The 17,056-nt window shown below is 42.5% G+C and overlaps 1 long non-coding RNA gene across 10 annotated transcripts; it reads right to left on the reverse strand.

Annotated features, from left to right (window-relative positions):
* Positions 1-7,249: 7,249 nt before the first annotated feature.
* LOC102151746 lies at positions 7,250-15,819 on the reverse strand. Of its 10 annotated transcripts, none has more exons than XR_005361873.1 (8): positions 15,624-15,819; positions 15,320-15,506; positions 14,499-14,638; positions 13,438-13,801; positions 12,825-12,922; positions 10,766-11,352; positions 9,710-9,918; positions 7,250-7,420 (listed from the first exon to the last, which is right to left on the reverse strand). It is a non-coding gene; the product is annotated as an uncharacterized LOC102151746 (long non-coding RNA). The 10 variants fall into 10 exon arrangements; XR_005361870.1 differs by having other exon boundaries at positions 12,733-12,922; XR_005361874.1 differs by lacking the exon at positions 12,825-12,922 and adding an exon at positions 14,720-14,972 and having other exon boundaries at positions 7,253-7,420; positions 11,254-11,352; positions 15,624-15,816.
* Between the last annotated feature and the right edge of the window lie 1,237 nt (positions 15,820-17,056).

The raw sequence follows: 17,056 nt of genomic DNA on the forward strand, positions 1-17,056 counted from the left end.
GTAGGTAGATCCTTCCCCAAGCACCACTCACATACTGTCCTTATCTCCTGCTCAGCTGCTGTACACAGAGCTCTTCTTTGAAGACATTTTTTCTTTATCTATATACAACAGGGACAAGTGGTGGTTCCTAGTATCCTCTGGGAGTGAAGGACTTCCATCCTTCTCTGCTATTGATGATGATGGTAGAGAGAGAAAGCCAGAGGTTTCTGGTGGCATTTCCAACTTAAGGATAAGACAGAAAGTGAGTAAACTTTGTGGCAAGTTGAATCCTTTCAGGAAATAATAGCTTTCTCTCCAGTCATCCTCTTTCATTCTTCTAAGCCCCATTGCATGAGAGTCCCATGTCCCATTCTTCCAGGCTGTGGATTTCAGAGGTAGCAGTGCTTGGTTTCCAGTTCCTAGGAATCAGAAGCTGAGGCCTATCCTAATCCTTTCTCAGATCCTTCTCGTAGTCTGCTTCAGAAGGGAAAAAAAATCCATTTGGATGTGGGTAAACTTCCCTTAGTTTTTAGTTCATTATTAATTTTTTTTTGTATCTTTGAAAATGACATTTTTCCAAGGGTATTTTATCAGTGGGCTCTCTTGGCAAATAATACACTAAAAAGAAAATAAATAAAATAGTGTTCTTTTTGCATGCATTTGGCACAAGTGAAGACCCTCTACTGTGTGAGCACTTGGTTGAATTATTTCTGCCTACTTGCTTTCCTGTTCCCACAACAAACAAGGCTGCACAGCTCCAGTAAGTGGATATGGGGAGGTCAGGGTCCTTTGTCTCACAGATCATCATGGCTCGCTCTTCTCCTTTGGGTGAATGGGATATAACTTACACAATAAGTGTTTCAGTGTGGTAGAGCCATATGTAGGTGATGATGATGATTTTTTGGTAGAGTGAGAAGATGGAGGGCTTTCAGCCTCTCTAAAGGAAACCTGATTTTGTCTTTGGCTACTCATTATAAAAAGAGAACTGGCCACCATCATCCTCAAAAATGTTTCCAATGCCCCCCAAATTCAAGTCTTACTGCTTAGCTCCTACAACTGGCAGGAGCCCCTTGCGGATGGCAAATAAAAAAGGGGGCTGAAGAAAGACATTCCCCAGTCACCCCAAAGTTCATTTCCACTTCAGTCTGAGGGCCAAGGGGAAGCTCTGTCTCTTCTGATTTGGTTCGAATTGAGGCCATCCATCCCAGGTGAGCTGCATTCCAGGCCTTTTTCTTGCTGGTGTCAAAAGCCTGAATGTGGACTTCAGGAAGGCTTGAGGGCTGTCTTGCCTGCTAACACTGATTTTATGATATGCTAAACATAACATTCAATAGCTATTACTTCCACTGTCAGAGAAACAACTTGAGCCATCTATCTTCCTCCTCAGACTATATTACATTTCTCCCCACAAATGACAACGCATTATAATATCTTTTATTATAATATTACTTATTTATCGCCAAAGGTTTTCCAGCATTAATGCTGAGGGCCCTCATCCTTTATCTGCTTTTTGGTTTGTTTGTTATGAATGTCACACTTTATTTATCAAGATGGGCTCTGTTCAGAATTTGTGGAGACAAGACTCCTCTGATTTACTTCTTATGCAAACCTGAGCTTTTATCTCATTAGGTTTCTCAGCATGCCGGGAGGACAGGATGGACAAGATGTTCTGCTTTCTTGCTTTGTCAAAGGATCCAAAGGGGAAAGAGCAGGATTTAGGATTATGACACTTGAGCCTCAGAAGAGAGCTCCTGGGGTCACATGTGGCAGTGCCCCCTCTCTTTAGGCAGGGCTACAACCTTGACCCTCCTATTTCAGTAGGTTTTCTCTGCAAAAGGAGCTCCCAAAAATTGTTGGTAATGTGGTAATTGGTAATGTGTTCCAAAGTTCAGCAGTCTTCCTTTCCAAGAATCTCTTCTTCCCCACCCCCAATTAAACACACTCCCTTAACTTCAGTAAAAAAATGTGACATTCTCCGGAGATCTTATTTCTGTAAGAAGGGTACTTCTTACTCTTGTAAGAAGCCCCTTGTAGAAAATGCTTTAAATGGCATACACTTGGAGGCAATCATTTGTTTTACAAAGAATAAAAAAAAAATGCTTCCTTGAAGAATGATTCCTCTAGTTCTCTTAAGTGACTGTGTATACATCATTAATGACTGGACAGAAAGGCTTTTTTTTTTTCCCCAGTTGGGGGTAGGTGGATGTGCAGGCAGAGAAGATAAAATTAAAGTGCCCGCAAACTAATGTTTACTGAAATTCTGACAAATGCTATTATGGTCCTTGTAAAAAAACAGAGATGTTTCTACATTGATACATTGATATAAAAACATCACTTTACATTCTCCTTGGATAGAAAGAAATATGATTCAATAGGACTTGGGAATGAACGTTTGCCCTGCTTTTCTCTCAAAATTTCTCCAGCACCTAAAATCCAGTGGTGACTGAGCCCAAGGTCAAAACTGGCCCTGAACAAATGGCTAAGAGAGAGGGACAGAGAAGTGGTTGTTGTTTACCTTTATTTGTCTACCTACCTTTTCTATTAGTGCTCCCTTCGCATTGTAACCTAAGACCTAACCTACCCTGTCTTTCCTCACCTAGGCACCCTGTACCAAAATAACCCTATCTTTTATGTCCTGTCCAGTATGTCTCAGCTTTGCTAGGTAAAAACCCGAGAGGTTGATGGCTGGTTACAGCCTGAAGCCAAAATCCTTATCAGGCTGGTTCATGTTTTAATAACAGATTTTTGGAAAGCAGTATTATTATTCAAATAATGCTACCATTAGGGCAGAAATTCAGACATCACTGAGTACTTACTGGGGAGATACTTTGGACTAGGGCCGAAAGCACAGGGGACTCTAAGGAAGTGCTTCAAATCCCTCCAGGGAATGGACTCAAATTCTCTGGCCCATGAGACCAGCTCCAAGTGTCTGGCGGGCTGGTCCTTGCCCTTGCTCCACATCCCGAGGCTCCCCTTCCCTTCAACAAGCCAAGCATAGGCCCAACGTAACAGCGCGACTTTGGGAACATGCAGAGCGGGATGTTTCATATGCACACAAAACAAGACTCCATGTACTTTTAGCTGTTTCCCCTAAAACAGATGATGAGCTGCAAGGCTTGTTCTGAGTGGGAGAATGGCTCAGATGACTCAGACGGCTTCCCATTTTTTGCCACATGCTTGCCCACCTTCCTCAAAAGGGAAGAAAATAGTGTGGCAAGGAAGTCCTCCCTGATTATAGAGGATTTCAAAGGGACACTGGGGAGGGATAGAGCAGGGCAGGGCTGGGGTGGGTGTTACAGGGCCGCTTGGCTGACTGGCAAGAACTTGGGTGCTGTTGGAAGCTCATATTGATCTGCTCTCAGAGTCCTGCACTCTGCATGGGGCCCCCCGAGCTCGCAGTGGCCAGTCACCGGGCACTTGATCACTTGATAAGGCTTGCTGAACTCTTCCTAAAGTGGTGTAGACCTCTTCCTGAAATACAAGTGTAGACTGGGAGAGTAAAAAAAAAAAATTAAAAAAAAAAAAAGGGATGCTCAGACTTTACATTTTACTAGAACTGACCGCTTGCCTTATATCTCACCCTTTAGTATTGTTTTCTGCAAAAAAAAAAAAAAAAAAAAAAAAAGAAAAGACAAAATAAAGACAGTGAGTTGAAAACAAGGGCTGGGGCAGCCCCGGTGGCCCAGCGGTTTAGCGCTGCCTTCAACCCGAGGTGTGATCCTGGAGACCTGGGATCGAGTCCCGCGTCGGGCTCCCTGCATGGAGCCTGCTTCTCCCTCTGCCTGTGTCTCTGCCCCTCTCTCTCTCTCTCTCTCTCTCTCTCTCTGTCTCTATGAATAAATAAATAAAATCTTTAAAAAAAAAAAAGAAAACAAGGGCTGTATGTCCAGATGAATGGACTTACTTTCTTTGAATGTCCCAGGTTCTCCCACTTTCCAGTAGCACAACTGTTTTCCTTTTTCCTCCAGCTTATTAGGATAAGTTCAGTTGGTTTGGGTAGATTTGTTACCTCAGACCAGCTGAGGCCCCTTTGCATCCCAGGCAGAAGGAGAAGGGATGAGGCCATCTTGCTCCTAGTGGCACTTGGGCGGCTCTTAGAGTGGCCAGGGCCCTGCGGTGCGAACTCCTCCTGGATGCTGCTTTGGATCATTAATGAGCTGAGTTCAGGATGACTTAGAGAGAATGCAGTGTTGAGCACTGTCATCATTTTAGTACAGTACTTAAGACGACAAATACCATTATTTGTAGGCTAGGGTTTGTGAAATGGTGCCATAACTCTATTTGCACATCATTTTCTTTTTTTTTTCTTTTAAGATTTTATTTACTTATTCATGAGAGGCAGAGACATAGGCAAAGGGAGGAGCAGGCTCCCTGTGGAGAGCCCTATATGTGATTCGATCCTGGACCCCAGGACTATGCCCCAGGCCGAAGGCAGCCACTCAACCACTGAGCCACCCAGGTGTCCCTGCACATCATTTTCTATGAACACATAGACCCATGGTCATGTTCTATGAAATAATTTGTAAGCTCTGTGGGGATGGAGAGAAAGATCCTTCTGAAAACCCAGCCTCTCAGGATCAGAGTCTGCCATGGGTACAGCCCACTGATTCTTCTTCTTCTTCTTCTTCTTTTTTTTTTTTTTTTTTAACTACACAAGTGATGCATCCCTATTGCCCCTGGGTGATCCTGACTGATCCCTTTAACACCACACAACTGGCTTCTAGGGGGAATGAGGTTGACTAGATGCAGCGGACATGATTGCTCACCAACTTTACTCTCTCAGTGTTATGGGCAAAGGAAAAATATAGTGAAGATGGTGCTTCTACTCTGGTTCAAAGAGCTCCAGGCCCCATCTTCCTCCCTTCTCAAGGACCTACTTTCCCTAGCTAACTGATTGGGGCTGGGATTTATTGATGCCCACCTTCCCTCTATACCTATAGTTTATGCTTTCAATATTTTTTGCTTGGATTAATGTGAGAGTCCTCTGGCTGTCCCCCCCACCAGACACACACCCTGCGCCCAGTCGTGCACCTATTCAGTTCATTCTTCATAATTTAGACACAGTGACTCTTTTATTTATTTATTTTTTTAAATTTTATTTATTTATGATAGTCACACACACACACACAGAGAGAGAGAGAGAGGCAGAGACACAGGCAGAGGGAGAAGCAGGCTCCATGCACCGGGAGCCTGATGTGGGATTCGATCCTGGGTCTCCAGGATCGCGCCCTGGGCCAAAGGCAGGCGCCAAACCACTGCGCCACCCAGGGATCCCACAGTGACTCTTTTAAAATGTGAATCTGACCATGTTGGTTCCTTGCTTAAAATTCTCTTCACTTCAGGATAAAATACAAAGTCCTTTGCAAGCCACAAAAAGCCCATTATGGACTGTTCTTTCCAGTCTTACCTCTTACTGTCCTCCTCATCCTAATCCCATGCTGACCTACTTGTAGCACTCATTCCTCACCTGGGAATCTTTTCAATGTGCTCCTTCTTCCCTGTAATAGTCTCTCTGAACCTGCTTTCCCTTATTTGGCTAACTTCTACTTGACTTTTAGGGTTAATTCTGAGATTTCCTTCATTCGGATGCCATTCATAGTTGATTGCCATGGATCAAGTTTAAGATCAAGTGTTTGTTCTTGGGGTGTCTATAGCCTTTGGGCTTGCTTCTGACATAGCAGTATCTCCCTGTTTTTTATGTGTTTTCTTTGCTTGCCTGTCTGCCTACAAGAAATTCAATTTTTGAGTCAAGGACTATGACTTAGTCATCTTTTTAACTCTGGTATTTGATCAATAGAGTAGGTTCTTAGCAAATGCTAGATGATAACTGTCTCACATACTAATATAGGTAACTGGTCACAAGTAAGCTGCTTCCTTCCTTCCCTCCCTCCTTTTCTCTGTTCCTCCTTCCTCTCTCCCTCTTTCTTCCTTCCTACTTCCCATTCTGTTTCTTTTTTCTTTTCTTTTATATTCTTTTCCTTTCTTTTCTCTTCCTTTCTTCCTTCTTTCATTTCTCTCTTTGTTTGGAATGTTTTTCCCTTAGTGCTACATATGGTACTTCACTAAATTTAGCAGGGGGTCATTTAGTGGATAGATATCACCCCTGCAGTCTCTCCCAGGTAAGCCTGTTTAGAGATTTAGAGCCCTTCTCTAGCCCCCTCTCTGATTTTTCTACTCTTATCACTAAGATAAGATACACACACACACACACACACACATATTTGGTATATATGTACATATATATATGATATATATGATTATATATACTTATATCATCTATATCTCATGCCATGGCCTGGATATCCCCATTCTCTCTTGCATTCTCTAAATATTCCAACAAAAATTTGGTACATTCTGCTCCTCCTTTCCCTACCATCACAGCATCAGAATCCTTTGTTTGTTTCCCATGGTAGGGAGCAATGGTGAGCATGGCAGTTAGAGGAGTAGGGGTGAACCCAAAGTGCTACATCCACTAGGTGGGGTTTGGTAGGGAATCGTTCTTTTCCCTTTCTGTTCTTCGTCCTTCTAAGGCCGGGGAATCCACAGTCCTTGGTGGTCATTAATGTTATCCATTAATATTTCCCAGACTCATGGTAGGATTGCACTTACTTGGCTAAGCAGAAGTGAAAAAGTTGCTTCAGACAGAAGCTCCTAGAGCTAAGATGTGGTTCACCATTCTCAGATGGTCACTGCTTTGTCTCAGAGTGGGGACAATGATGAGAAGTGCCCCCCTGGCAAACGTACCGGACATGTACTAGTATTGAGAAATAAAGCTTCATATGTAAAGCTGCTGAGATTAGCAGGTTATTGGTCACCACAGCATAACCTGGTTTCCCCAGCTGATGGAGTTACTGAAGTGACAATTTCCTCTTCACTAGAATTCTCCTTCTGGGGATTCCATAGGGAGAGGTGGTTCAGCATTATGGACACTGACACTTCTGCAGCTCTGGCTGTCCCTGATCTAACCCCTGTGGGTGGAGGGCCATGATTTTTCCTCACCTGCTTTTCCATGGCATTCTCATTAGGAGAGCCACGAGCCTATTGCTTCACCACAGCAGACATCTCTTGCTTGATTTCTGTAGCATCTTTCCTTTTTTCTTCTGCTAAGATCAATTCCTACTTTCTTTGGGGAGCTGTTCCTGCCCCATGATAACCTTATGCCTACGATGGGTTGCCCATCAGCATCAGGTACCCCTGAACACAAAAATGGGCACATGATCTGGGGCTGACCATTTGTCATTTCACAAGCAGTTGGCATAAAAGATGAAATATGACCCAATTTGGTTTAATCAGAGAACGTGTCTGCTTTATTAAAGTGGGAAAGTAAGAGGCATCTCTTTCCTTCAGGTTCTAAGATAAGAAGACTTGAATGCAGAGTATGCTTCTTGCTGTACAGAAGAACTCCATCTGCCTTGGAACAGCATTGTCAACACACATAGAACTAGAGACGAGTAAGAGAGAAACCTGCTGATTTTGTGAGTTAATAGATCCTTCCCACCTTGTTCCGAAATTAATCTATGTTGTTTATCTGACAGTAGCAGAAAGAATTCTTACTAATTTACCAGAAAATATTAAATCTTCTTTTTCTGAGTGATCCTATTTATCCATTTCCCTTCCTTCCATGCATTGGTTTTAAATATACGTGTGACCCAATTCCTTGGACATGATCATCCTGGTGAACAGACACTCAGGCCTGAGAACCTCAGAGATATGCAACTGTTGACTTCACTTAGTAAGAGGTTGGATACAGACCACTCTCAACTTCCTGAACATTGCTGCATGACTGGACCAGAAATAAGTAGAGAGAGGCCTCTGAGCAGAGAAAATATAGTTCATATAACTCACATTCAATCTCATGAATATTACTCCAAGGATCATCTATTCAGGAAACTCAGAGTTGATTTCCTCTCATTATATTTACAATTATAAGACTTTCTCAATATTCTCCTACCATAGAATAGAAGTGGAATATCAGGAAAGGTGAAAGAGGGGGTGCTTTGTGTCCTATTGACAGGAAGTGACATTTGATAGCCAATTCAGAGAGAAGTCGGAAAAACCATAAATGGCAAGCAAAATGCTTCAAGGTTGGGGCTGTCAAATGTCAAGTCCAAAGCGTGTTTTACCCAAGTGGAGACCAGAGCACATCACTATTTATCAGTGAACCACACATCACTGCTTCTAGGCTTTGTGCAAAAGCAGATGCTCCTAATGTTACGCTGAGTCAATACAATGTTCAATTACCTTTGGTATCCTTGATTTATTAAGGCAAAGGTCTGTATAATTCATTCCAAAAAAATACTGATACTATTAATTGTTTCAAATGCTGACCATTCAAAGAGTTAAGTCCCAGTTTTTCTAGCAGATTAATTTATGTAGAACAGCCCTTTCTTTAATGATGCGGGGTCAATGAGGTGTACTGTATTGTTTATCAATATCCATAATTTGCATTAGGGATATATTTATTTTGTTTGTATGCACACTTCTTAGTATGTGATCACATTTGTGTTTTGTAAATACTAAAACACAATACAAATGTTCTTTGTCACCATGGTCCCTAGAAGCTCTGAAGGACACTGACACTCACTGGCTCTTCTCTAGGAATCTCTAGGGAATCTCCATTCTCAAAGTTTTATGTACATAAAGCTCTTCCAGGGAACTTGTTCAAAGTGTAAGTTCCTAAGGCCCTTCTCAGATATTCTGACTTAATGGCAGAATTAAGGTTAGAACCCAGAAACCCACGCTTTAAAAAAGGACCCCCTTCCCCCAGTGACTCTAACACAAATAGTCTGAAGTCTACCGTTCTATAAATATTGCTCTGTGATTCTCTAGAGCCTCCAATTGCTCTCAAATGCTTTCCTTTTTCACAATGGGCTTGAGGAGAAATTTCCCCTCCTGTACCGTGTCTAAAGTCAAGACATAGATCTGAATCCTTGAGCAAGGCCTAGAAGTCATAAAATAAAATAGGATTTGGTTGAGGTGACTGAAATAAGTTGAAGTAAAAAAAAAAATAAAGACTTCCTAGGTCATGTTTTAGATGGTGGTATATTTAGAATTATTATCCATTATTTATGTGGCAGATGATGTTCATGAGATGCTTGATGAGTCCATGTTAATAGGCAGTGTCGTTGCTGAAGGGGAATGTGACATTGGTCTATCCTTTCTCTCTCTGGCTTCCCTCTCATTCTCTCTCCTGTTGAGCCCCAGCCAGTTCTAATAGCACTTCTGGTTTGGCACCTTGTAGTAGGAACTTGTGATAGCGAAGTGAAGTACAAAATTCAGTCTTTGATTTAGAGACTGGTGACCATCTTTCTGAATCGTGCCCATTGTTTAATGTAGTTATGGCTACCACTGCCATTCCTTCACCACCCTCTGTGTGAAGCATTTGTCATATATGACCTCATAAAATTCTCATAACAGCCTTGCAAGTAGATGTTATCTCTTTTAAAATGAAGAGGCTAAGGTTCAAAGAGGTTAAATGATCAGCTCATGGAAACACAGCCAATAAAGAGTGGAGCCAGGTGACCCTGAGTGCAACTCCCGGGGCCTCCCCACCACTTGTCAGAGTACTGAAGCCCTCAAAGGGAGAAGAGCATGCTAGTCCTTCTTTGTCTTGGTCTGGGTCTGTTTAGTACTTTGCTCTCATGATGGTCAATGATGCTTCTTGCCTGCTTTTGTCAGATTTAGTTAATCTTCTCTGGGTTCTTCTAGCATCAAGACCCAGACTACTTACTAAAGAAGCTCTTTTGGTAGAGTGAGATCAATCTTAACATGAAGATTTCCAAGAACAAAAAGCACTTGATGCATTTTATCGTAGGTCTGTGGATAAACCGCATTAACTTCACAACTGCCTTTGCTGTGACAAATTACTTTTTTTCCCCTTCTTTGACCTGGATATAGCCTTTCAAGAAATCCAGACCTATCATGTGAGGTTGGCATGTCCTAGGAGAAAGGGGAAATGCAAAGTTAAGCATGGTCTGTCAAAACAAGGGGCAATTGGGCTTGAAAATCCCCGCTCTTCAGGGGCAGTGATATCCTGGTTTAGTGTAATGAAAGTCCTCATACCCAGTGTCCTCTAACAATCTGACTTTAATGGGGTTACTATAGCTGGGGTAAAGCATTTTATATGGAACCAGGTTTACATTATCCTACTCTTTAGAGATCTTGCTTGCAATGCTGTTCAAATCCTTTAATCCATAAATAGGATTCCAGACAGCGCTGGGCTGCCTTCCAAAACTGTAATCTTCCAGTATATGAATTATTACCAAAAGATTAGGGTGTTTCTAGTAATAACATTTCAAATAAATCAGCTTTCATGGAGGAACAACAAACTAATATTGGAAATAACAATATAAAGACATTTATATAGCCACTTGCTAGAATAACTTCCCTAACCAGGGGCTTCTTTTCTCATTTACATTCATTCTGTTTGAAAAGTCTTTTTTCATTTATCATCAGCTGCTGGCTTTAGCCTTAAAGCATGCCACATGTTCCCCGAGTCCTGGGTCTCCTAAGTCCCGTCTTTGATGCTTCTGAAATCATCAGGTGTATTTACCCAGGGATGGTCAGAGGTGTTGACTGTTGTCCCCAGAAACTCCAGATCCCTTTGACCTTTCTCTCTTTGGTTCCGGGCAAGTGTGGAGGGGAAAGGTATAAGTAAATTTCAGGCTGAGAAATACTTTTTGGGGGCTTTGTATCAAAGATTGTGAATGAGACTTGGGAGTAGAAGAAAAGATTCCTTGCCCAGCTTTAGATATTGAATGATACAAAGATCTCTGCTGAGATTTACCCTGAATGCATCGATCGTGATGAAGACCCCAAGACTGTGTGATATGAGGTAAGAACACGTGCTTTATCTCTGGATGAATTCTGGCTTCATCACTCACCAGTCTTGGGCACTTGGAGAAATTCCTTTGCCCCTTCTCTCCTCCTTATCCTCATCTGTAAAATGGAGATACTTCCTACTTCATGGGGTTATGGAGAAGATTAAATGAAATACCAGTGGCACCATCAACACAAATACAAAATTTTCTCTCCTTTTTACTGTTCCTTTGAACCACTTGAGTTCATTCTAAGGTGGTTGATGGGAAGTAAAGAGACTCCCTTTTTTAGTGGTGACAGATGGCTGTTTTGAGAAATGCCTCCAAGCTAGAAGTAGAGATGCCAGGTTCAACTCCCATTTCTGTGGCTCACCTGCTGTGACCTTGAGGGAGCCATCACACTTTCGGATCCCCATTCCGTCTTTTATTAGGAGAAAAGTGTCTGGCTCCTCCTTACCTTGTAGGATGAGAGACTAGTAAAGCCTATATTCTTATATGATGTCACATTTTAGGAGACATTCCATAGTCATAGAATTTTAATGCTAGAAGAGGTGATCTAGGAAAGGAGGGAATTAACATTCATTAAAAGTACTCACCACGTTCAAAGTGCTTTATATGCTTCACCATATTTAATCCCAACAACCCCATTAGGGAGGTGGAGTTATGCCCACTTTACGGAGGTGGAAGCCAAGGCTCAGACAGTGACTTTTAGGTAGCGCACCCAAGATCACACAGCTAACATATGGCAGGGGCGGAGCTCAAACCCAGATCTATAGGACCCCAAAGCCCATGGTCTTCTATTTTACCATGTTTTATCATTCGTAATTCTCCTCTTACAGGTGACAGACCGGGACTCAAGAGATATTAAATCATTCAACCATGGACTTCTCTGGTTGGTGAAAAATCCAAGACTAGAGCCTAGTTTTCCTGCTTGCTATTCCTGAGAGCTCCCCCCTCCAGAAAGAATTGGTATAAATTCCCTAACCTAACCCTCTATCTTCCATTACTATTTCAAAGGTGTTTTTGTTTTCATTTTGGATAAATTTTCAACAGACAGAGGCACCTAACATTTTAGTTCTCAGACTCCCTTCTTATATGAAAAGGTTAGAATAGTTGATTTCTTTGGTTCCTTCTAGCTCAAAAATTCTATTATTCCTATGACCCTCCATTCCCCATAGTAGTTAATGATCTGTAAAGAAACACTTAAATGCACAGGTTTACTACCTTCTCGCTCTGCAAGCTAGAGGGAAGCCAGCTATTATTTTTCTTCTTCAAAAGGGAGATCTGAGACCCACATTGCTTAAGCAACTAACTCAAGGACATAGCTGATCGCTGGCTGAGCCAGGCCGGGAATGCTTGAGGGAGATCTGTGTTTTATTCACCCTTTAACCTCGATCCTTAGCAGAGGGTCTGGGACATAGTACGTGCTCGTTTAGAGGTGAACAGACACACACTCATGCATTAATGGATGAATGAGGTGAACCCAGGCTTCTCAACTTCCAGTGTAAACTGCCTATAGTAGCTCTCCCCCTCCCTCTCTCTCTTTCTCTCTTTTTTCCCCAAAACCTTTCGAAATGGGGGCAATCTGCCTCTTTGCTAAGTGCTTCATGTATTGGGCTTTCCTAAAACAGAGTAGACCTGTAGTGTGCATTTCAGAGCAGGAGGGTAGCAGGTGTGAACACAGAGTGAGGAGGATGAATGAGTGGATTTGCACACACCACCCAACTACTGTGGCTCAGTTGTAGGCAGCATTAGTGTATTATTAATGGGATGGGAAAGGGGACGCCCAGAGAAGAGATGTTTGCAAATTGTCTCCTCAGATTAAAGGATCTTTGAAATGGAAAGCATTAGCCCTCTGATTGAGCCCTGCACTTTACATTTTGGACTTCTAAATGAAAAGGAAAAGAAAAGAGGGGGAAAAAAAAAACCAACCCACCACTGTGTTTTTGGAAGCTTGTGTCATTTTTTTGTTTCTCTTTCCAGCCCTCCGCTTAGCTGCCCCCAAAGGCAATGATGAATGGAACATACTCCAAAGGGGAGCCGGCAGGCACCCGGGGCCTGGTGCTGTTTCTGTCAGGACGGCTCAAAGGGAAGGCAGCGCCACACAGCACGTCCCCCTCTCCTCCCTAAACAAATGTTGTTTTTACTGAAGTGGTGACAGTCTGATTTAATTACAGGGAGAAAGGGAAAGGGAACGTTCATTCTGTCTAGTGGGAGAAGTGAAATTGGAAGCTGTGAGTAGGATGGGAACCAGAATTTGCCAGTCCCCGGGGCCTCTTGCTCAGTGATGCTTTCTGCCTCGGTTTCCCCATCTGTCTAAACAGAAACCAAGCTCTCCTAGCTGTTTCAGGCGGTGTGTGGAGGGAGTACTTTGTACAAATTGATTTGAAGGCAGAAAGTGTGGGGAAGGTGGAAAAGAGGTATGAAAGGTGCTGTGAAGGCCAGTGGTGCCAACTTTGTGCGTTTGTTCCTTCCTTATGAAGTGGGATGGGCTGAGTGAATGTGAGAACTGAGACATGGTTCTTCTTGGGGAGTGTTAGGGGTGAGCCAAGTGCCCCCCCCTCCCAATCACATGCAGAGGTACTTTTGCTTAGATGACACTTAACTTCAGGAAAGCAGAAGGATGGACTTGCTGACTTACAGAAGACCTTCCTCAGGCCGTGACTGTGGGGCACCAGGCTTGGGCAAACAGGTCTTGGCTTTGGGAACTGAACACAATGCATCTTTGTGGAAAGCACCCCGTCCTTCCCTTGGCCTGTGGCATAGGGATGGTTCCACTCATCAGTGGGCTGGCCTCTTTCTCAGGCACTGGCCTGCTCTTCTGAAGCAACTATTGTCTCCTTTTCTGTTCAGCTGTCAACTCCTTGCCCATGATGCTGTTGACTTCCAGCCTGAAAAGAGCCTTTTCCCAGTGGGGCAGTGAGGTGAGTCTCATCGGAGGGAGTTGTGGTCCTTCCTCTGTGCCAGAGGCAGAGCCGATATCTGACAGTGATCTTAGCTGACCCCTGTGGAAATAAGGAGATGGGAAGATGAGTAAACTGATAACTCTTATCTTTATTTCTAGACACGTTTAGGGTTGGGTGAAGAGGTTCTGTGAGGCCAAAATATGTCAGCTTAGGAGTTGCAAAAATGCAACCCCATGAGAAATCCACCCAGGGTTAATTGGACCATGCATTTATTTTTAGAAATTAAGCAAAAACCCCAAGATAGCATGTAGCATCACCTGGAGGGAAGTGTTAGGACTAGAAGTCCAGATATTTAGGTTCTGGTTTCAAGTCTGGAGCTAACAAATTAGCTTATGTGAATCCAACATGCTGCAATGCTAGTGGATAATGGTAAATGGCTTGACCAGTGGATGAGCTTAGGTGACTCTGTATCTGCTTGAAAATTGTTCTGCTCATAGACATGTAACATTTTATGCTGTCTAAAATAGTGGTAGCCTTAGATTTGGGAAATTGTGAGGTTTCTCTGGACACATTTTTCACTGATGTAAAAAGTATTTACCCTAAGTTTGCTTTTTTGTTTCCAGTTTATATTAAAACAGGCTAGAAAGAGAGAATGTAGAAAGAAAATACTGTAATTCTGTACAAATTGGAGTTTCAATGATCATTATTAAAGAAATACTCCCAAACAATGAAAAATGATACACGGCACCCCCAATACCACTCTTTCTCCTTACTCCCAGGGTGACTCAGTGTGAACCTTGTTTGGAAGTTTCAAGAAAGGACAGACTAGCTCCAGAATTGCTGTGACATCTGTCTTCGGGTTGCTGGTGATGGAAGCAGGCAGAAATTCTGGCTTGGGAAAGATGGCAAGGTGAAAAGTTCATGAGCTATTTGAAGCTGAAAAAAAAATTAAAAATGTGTATCCATTAGAGGAAAGAGAGGAGGGAATTTCTAAAATTGCTAATGGGACTAATTTACCTGTTCTCCTTTGAGAGGCAGGTTGATCCTACACTTCAGGATGTTATGGATCTCTTGCATTTTCCTGCTGTCTTATGAATTTTTTTTTGTCACGTGGCTTCTCTTTTCTCCTTTGTTTTATTCTTTGGAATCCCTTTTCTTCTACCCAGGCTTCTGGATAATCAGCCCCATGATGCCAGGTGACTTGCTCCGTTCAGCATAATTGAGTCTTCACATTCGCTTGAAACTTGGGCCCCTTTGGAGCCAGCCAAGCCTGGTAATTAAAATGTCCCCTTCATCTTTAATTGCTTCATTTAACATCTAGTGCAATGGTTTAGGAGCACTTGTGCCCTCTGCAGCGATCTGGAGTGCCCTGGATAACTGACAAGCAGCACCTCTTGCCCTCGGCTCAGACGTATCCGTCTATTTTGGGGTTGCGTATCTGCAAACCCCAGCCCTCCTTTGATCATGTGCTTTTCTCACTTGTTTAGGAAATGTATTTTTACTTTTCTCTGCATTCCTGGGTGTCAAGTGGGGCCAGTCCCTGCCCCAACCCTACACAGAGAGAGGATATGGCGTCTGCCAGTAAACCTTACCATCACACAGGTCACACATTCTTACCTGAGTCACCTGAGTCAGGTGCAGGGGGATAGGGAGAAGCTCTGGGCTGGGAAGAGCAAGGTCAGATTTGGAGTATCAGTCCTACTGGTTCCATCCACCTGCATCTCATCGTGAAGTTGGGCAAGTTCCTTGACTGAGTGCCCTCTAGCCCCACTTTCCTCACCACGCCATGTGGTCACTGTAGGGACTAAATGAGGCAAAGGAGGGAGGTTTGATAATAGAGAAATGATGAAGAATTGAAGTTATGATTTTGGCACAGAGGCAGTTGGGACCTTGAATGTGATGAGAAGAGACTATGTCTCACCTGTATCCTCTCAATGTGGCTGGAGGAGAGACGTGACTATTAAACACCCGTAGACATGAGTTGTATGTGGCAGGAAGGGGTGATATTGGTTACTGGGGAGACACTGCCACAAGAAGCCTTCAGTTCATATTCTCTACCTCATTTTCTCTAGATTGTTTTTCCCAAAGAAAACATGATTGGGTAACAGGGGTAGTTATCTTCCTATTGGAGGGATTCTATGATGTCACAGTGTCCTACTGAAGAAGGATAGGTAGCAATAGCTCTTGCTCATAATTTGAAGAATTGCTCAATGTAGCAAACCAGGGATGCATTTGCTGAAACACTTTCCCATGTTAAGGAAAGTCAAACAAAGTGACCTTGAGTATCCTTTGGGAGCAGAGAAAGTAATGTTGGTGATACTGAGCCTGTCCCTACTGAAAGTGAAGAAAAAGGTCAATGTATTGCTATGTCCACCAGTATTTTTTTTAAATGAATTTAATGATGCTTCGAATCTAGTAACTTCTACCTCTTAAGCATCAAAAAATATTAGGGCTTCCTCTTGATGTATGTGTGTGAGTGTGTGTTTGTGTGCATACATGTGTGTAGGATGGGGTGTGGGGAGAGCATGAGATTCTGTATGGGATGAGCTGTCATGAGAAGACAACTCTAAGAACTGGATCTTTTGGATTGAACTGTTTTTTTGTGGGGGGGAAACCTACTCTTGGTGATTGCCAGATTTGGCAAATAAAAGTACAGGGTGTTCAGTTGGATATGAATTTCAGATAAACAATGAGTTCATTTTTAGTATATGTATGTACAATGCAATATTTGGAACACACATAATAAATTATTTGTTGTTTATCTGAAATTCAAATTTAGTTGGCATCTTTCATTTTATGTGGCAACCTTACTTGGGCTGGGGTGGTAGACATTATCAGAGTCTCTTTGGATTGTGAAACAAGCATACAGCTATTATTGTTCTTCCAGGATTTGCAGTGCCAATGAGATCCAGAAACTTGAGGGTAGAAGGTTCAAGGCCTTGTACCCAATCAAGTATTTTGAAAAATATTCTGCTGTATAGTTGAGAGCAATAGGTATGCTGAGAAAATCACCTGGTTGTTCAGCACAGGGTCTCAGAATTTTGTGTTTACTCAAGATCTGTATTTCTTGCCCTTTCATTTGAAAAGCATTTATTGAGCACCTACTGTGATCCAGACATTGTGTTTGGTCTCCGGTAACTACAATAGAAAGCCAGTTGTAATACCATATTGTTGGACTATTTAAGTTGGAAGGAAAAAGAATGGACTTACTCAAGAAAGCTTAAAAAATAGAAGAATAATTTTTTTCTCTTAGATATTGCATGTTTATCTCAGATTTTCTCTAAATTTCTATTCTGTTCTCCTTTCCACCAGCCAGATTTTTCTACTTACTCATTTTTCCATATGGTCTCAAAT

Source organism: Canis lupus, chromosome 7, assembly GCF_011100685.1.
Source record: "Canis lupus familiaris isolate Mischka breed German Shepherd chromosome 7, alternate assembly UU_Cfam_GSD_1.0, whole genome shotgun sequence".
Lineage (NCBI taxonomy): Eukaryota > Metazoa > Chordata > Mammalia > Carnivora > Canidae > Canis > Canis lupus.